Source organism: Notamacropus eugenii, chromosome 7 (assembly GCF_028372415.1).
Source record: "Notamacropus eugenii isolate mMacEug1 chromosome 7, mMacEug1.pri_v2, whole genome shotgun sequence".
Taxonomy (NCBI): domain Eukaryota; kingdom Metazoa; phylum Chordata; class Mammalia; order Diprotodontia; family Macropodidae; genus Notamacropus; species Notamacropus eugenii.
The window spans coordinates 95,938,517-95,943,685 of record NC_092878.1 but is presented as its reverse complement, the minus strand read 5'-3'; the positions used below and the strand labels follow the sequence as shown (position 1 = coordinate 95,943,685).

The following is a 5,169-nucleotide window of genomic DNA, read 5'->3' as shown; positions in this document are numbered from 1 at the left end:
CAGCCTTTTAAGGATGATTCTAGTGAGAATTTTGCCAGCAGTGACTAATAGGGCAACCCCACTGTGATTGTAGCAGGACAATCTATTCCCTTCATCTTTATGTAGATGGACAACAGGGGCATCCTTGAACTCCTGGGGAATAACTTCCTCTTGCCATATAACCTGGAAAGTTTAAGTCAGTTTTTGTATGAGCAATGATATTAAATCAGTATGTAGATGATATTCTTATTTGTAGCCTCACTCAGAAGGTTTTTTTTTTGCTGCTGCCATGGAAGCTCTTAATTTCGTGAGCACAAGAGGCTATAGGGTCTCTCTGAATAAAGTTCAGATAGCATGCCAGTCCATAAAGTATCTGGGCCATGAGTTCACCCCCACCTCTCTCCTTAACCTCTGAGAGTAAAAGGACTATCCCTATTGTAACCACTAAGAAACAACTTTGAGTTTTTTTAGGCATGGAAGGATTTTGTAGAATCTGGATTCCTAATTTTGGTTTTATTGCTAAACTCCTTTGTGACTCTACTCAAGGCCCTGACTCAGACCAGGCTAAAGCTTTTGAGACTTTGAAAACTAAGCCTATTTTAGAAAAAAAAATTCACTTGATTTTGATGAAAGGAGCGGACAGGTCTTGGAAGTCTTAACTCATTCATTAGAACCTGACCCCAGATCAGTTGATGTTTTTATTTATTCAAAATATGCTTTCCTTGTTGTATATGCCCATAAAGCAATTTGGAAAGAAAGGAGATAACTGATGACAAAAAATTCCCGTATCAAACATGCTCTTTTGTGTTTTGGTCTTGCCATAGTCATCTTTAACTCTTTACAGGGAAACTGTCTTTTATGCCAGGAAAATTGTTTTTTATTTATCCTCCTTTTGTACCTGTTTGGTCCTTGTTTGCTTAACCTCCCTACCAGGTTTGTCTTTTCCAGAAAGCAAGGCATCAATGTCCAGATGACTGCTCAGGCTGTGAACCTCTTGAATAGGACCCATCAAGGCAGGGACAGCTGAATGCCCCTTGCCAGCAGAAAGCGATTTCAAAAGCTGAGACCTTCACCCCTTATCCCAAAAGAATTTAGGTCCCATCTGTTTGAGGGGGTAATGATGGGATTCAGATTCTAAGAACCTCCTTGAACTCCCCTTGAATCTTCCCACTTAACCTGGCCATTCATACTCAATTCTGTTACCCTTAACCTAGCCTGGCCCTCCTTTGTCTGGATTGCCCTACCTGCTTCCCACTTAAGTCCTCCATTGTCTGATATCTCCTGATTGTCTGTAGCTGTTTCCAAGTCTTAACCAGTCACTCCAGTCCCATTAAGGTCCTCCTTGTACTTCTCCTCAAGACCCTCTCTAAACCCCTCCTCCCATCACCCTAGACTTACCAGACCACACCCAGATCCCTCCTACAATCTTTTCTGCATTTAAATTCCATCTTGCCTCCATGAAGGAGCTCAGGGGCAAGTTCAGACTCTACCTAGCTGACAAATGGCAAGGCTCCTTAAGAGTCAACCCAACATGGTGAACCCTTAATAAACTTTGACTTACTTTTTTTAAAAAAATGATGATAACATAACATAAATAATATAAAGACTAGAACTGGTCAAATGGAAAAAGAGCTACTTGTTCCCTGAAAAAAATAATTCCTTAAAAATTAGAATTGGGCAAATGAGAGCTAATACCTCGATGACATTGCAAGGAACAATAAAACAGAATCAAAAGAAGGAAAAAATAGAAAAAAAATGTGAAATAGTTCCTTGGGAAAAGCAAAAAAACAACTGTTGTGGAAAATAGCTCAAGGGGTGTGATTTCATAATATTCAGAATACCGGAAAGACATGAACAATGACAGCATAGACCACATATATTAAAAAAATATTAAGGAAAACAACCTTAATATCCTAGAACCAAAAGGTAAAATAGAAAATGAAAGAATCCACTGACTACCACATGAAAAACATCCTATTGTGTTACTCTATTGTAGTCAAATTTCAGAGCTTCCATGCCAAATTAAAAATACTTCAAACAGCAAAATAGGAAACCATTCAAATACCATGGAGCCACACTCCGGATAACACAAGATTTATCAACTATGTCATTAATGGGGCTTCAGTTTGGTATATTATAATGTGGAAGGCAAAAGAACTGGAATTATAAGAAAAAAAATGATTTACCTAGAATAACTAAGTATAATCATTCAAGGAAATAAATGAGAATTTAATGGAATAGAGGATTGTCAACAATTTTTTTATGCAAACACCAGAGCTGAATACAAAATTTTACTTTCAAATAAAAGACTTAAGAGAATCATATAAAGGAAAATATTAAAGAACAATCATAAAAGATTCAATAAATTTAAAGTATTTACCTTGGTATGTGGGAAGTTGATACTTGCATCTTCTAGGATATTTATTATTCTTTGAGCAGTTAAAATGATTCTGTAAATAAAAAAGGTACAAGAGTGAGTCATTTATGTTAAAGTCAAAGAATGTATAGGCAAGAAGGAGTGATGTTCTGGGAGAAGAGGAAAAGGAGAGGCAGAATTGGGAAAATATCTCACATAAAAAAATGCACAAGGAAGAGCTTTTATAATGAAGTGGGAAATGATAGGGATGGGGTGGGGAATTTTTGAACCTCAGTCATATCTAAATAGGTTTAAAAAGGGAAGTATCTATACATACATACACATATGTATATATATACACATGTATGTATGTGCATAATATATATATTTATGTACATGTGTTTACATGCAAACTCACACACACTCAATTGTTAAAATAAATTTGTCTTACCAAAAAGACAGTAGGAGAAGGGGATAAGAAAAGGAGGGAGGGGGGAATGTAATAAAAGGGAGAGCAGATAAAAGAAGGCAGTGGGCAAAAGGAAAAGAGAATTTAGAAGAGGGACAGGATTAAAAGAGAGAGAGAGAAACAGAATAGGTTGGAAGGATATGCACAGGTATTAATCATAATTGTGAATTTCAATAGGATGAACTCACTAATAAAATGCAAGCAGACTTCAGAATATCATAGAACCAGAATGCAACAATATGTTGCTCACACCAAACACACTCTAAACAGAGAGATACACACAGAGTAAAAATTAGGGGCTGGAGCAGAATTTATTATGCTTCTGCTTAAGTTAAAAAGGCAGTTTCCTGAAGGCTCTCCTTATTGATTTGGAGGGGAAAAGTGGTCCCACATTCTTTGGCTTTTTCCAGTCGGGAGCAGTTCACATCAAACACTATTATGTTAGATGCACCAATATCTTTAGCCACCAGAAAAGTGACCATTCCAATTGGTCCAGCTCCACACACAAGGACCTTGCTTCCCAGAGTGTCTCCACTTCTCCAACAGGCATAGATCCCTACAGACAGTGCCTCAATAAGGGCCCCGTCTTCAAAGGTGATGTTATGAGATAGTTTGTAGGAGAAGTTCGCGTCATGATTGTAAAACCTGCAGAGGTTCCCCTCGTCAGGTGGTGTGGCACAGAAAAAGATAGTGAGGGACAGATTGTACCTGCCAATCTTGCATAATTCATTGAAGTGTCAGGGAACCCCTGGCTCAATGGCAACCCTGTCACCTGGAAGAAGATTCTTTACCAATGCTCCCACCTTCGCCACAGTTCTGAGACTTCATGTCTCAGCACCACGAACTTTTTAATCACAAAATCTCCAGTCTGATCATGCTGCCAATAGTGGACATCAGAGCCACAGATTGCAACCAAATGCATTCTCAGCACCACCTCGTTTGGGCTTGGTTCATGAGTTGGATAGTTTTCCAGGTTCAGGTTATCAGGTCTGTGCACCACCAGCGAGAGGTTCTCAGTGTTGCCTGCTTCCATGTCACCAACTGCCAATCTGGGGTCCAGGACTTGTGACTGTTGAAGCCTGGTTCCTGATATGCAACAGCCTGAAGCCAGAGTCCAAGATGAGGTACCAAAAATGCATTAATTTCAATACTATACATATATTTACCAAGTGACATAGCATCAGAATTCATAAAGGAAAAGTTAAATGAGTTACAAGAGAAAGTAATTAAACTATACCAGTGGGTAACTTCCATGTTGCATTTAAGAACTAGATACATCTCACTAAAAATTAGCAAGGAAGATGATGAACAGAATCTGAGAAAAGTTAGGATAGACCAAGAGAAAACTGAATAGGAAAAGAAAGGAATATAAATTTTTTTCTCACCTGTACATGGCATCTTCACAAAAACTGACCATGCACTAGGGCATAAAAATATCACAATCAAATGCCAAAAAACAGAAATGTTAAATGCATCTTTTTAAGACCGTAATGTAATAAAATTATCTTTAATAAAGGGTAATGAAAGTGGATAATTTGAAACTAAATAATCTAAAGAATGAAAGGAACAAAGAAGAAATCAAAGAGACAATAAATAATTTTAATAAAGAGAATGATAACAAAGAAATAACATTTCAAAATTTGTGGATGTAAAAAGTTCTAAATGTGGATACTGATAAAAGAGGGTAATAGATTAATGAATTATATATGTCACTAAGGCAGCCTGAAAGGTTGACAGGAAAGGTCTACCATGCTGAACTCAGAGTTGAGAGCAGCCAACAGAGTGCAGTCCAGCAGCAGGGACAGGACAAGAGCAGGCTTCAGGGCATGGAGTCCCAGGTAGCAGCTGTGGTTCCCAGATTTCTCAAGCTACAAACACCAAAGACAGCTTCAAAGATCAGTTAGAAAGTTCTGTCACATTGGGTGAGAAGGGAGCCATGATCTGCCCTAACCCTGGCCCTAGGCAGCGATGGGTCCATTTTTGGAGCTTTGACATAAAAACCCTGGAGGAACTGAAAAGCTGATCTGGATCTCAGCCCTGAGTGGCAGTCCTGGCGTGAGGAGGAGCAGTGGCCTGGTGGAGTTAGTGGAGGCTCTGGAGAGGGAAACTTACTCAGAGATCATGGGCAGAAAAGCTGGTGGTTGCTCCCAGAACAGAGCTCAGGCTAGGAGAAGAGCAAACTGCTCTCCCTTGATTGTGCTACCTTGGTGGAACTGAGAACTTACAGTCACCTACAATATACCCTCCACATGACAAAGGACTCAAAAGGCAAGTAAATGGCTGGGAAAATGCCCAAAAGAGTGCAAAAAATAAGACTATAGAAGGTTACCTCCTTTGTGAAAAGGTATTTTCTTCCATCCTTTCA

The 5,169-nt window shown here is 38.9% G+C and overlaps 1 pseudogene; it reads right to left on the bottom strand.

The window, feature by feature from the left end:
- Nucleotides 1–3,130: 3,130 nt before the first annotated feature.
- LOC140514712 (sorbitol dehydrogenase pseudogene) lies at nt 3,131–3,852 on the bottom strand (annotated as a pseudogene).
- Nucleotides 3,853–5,169: the final 1,317 nt, after the last annotated feature.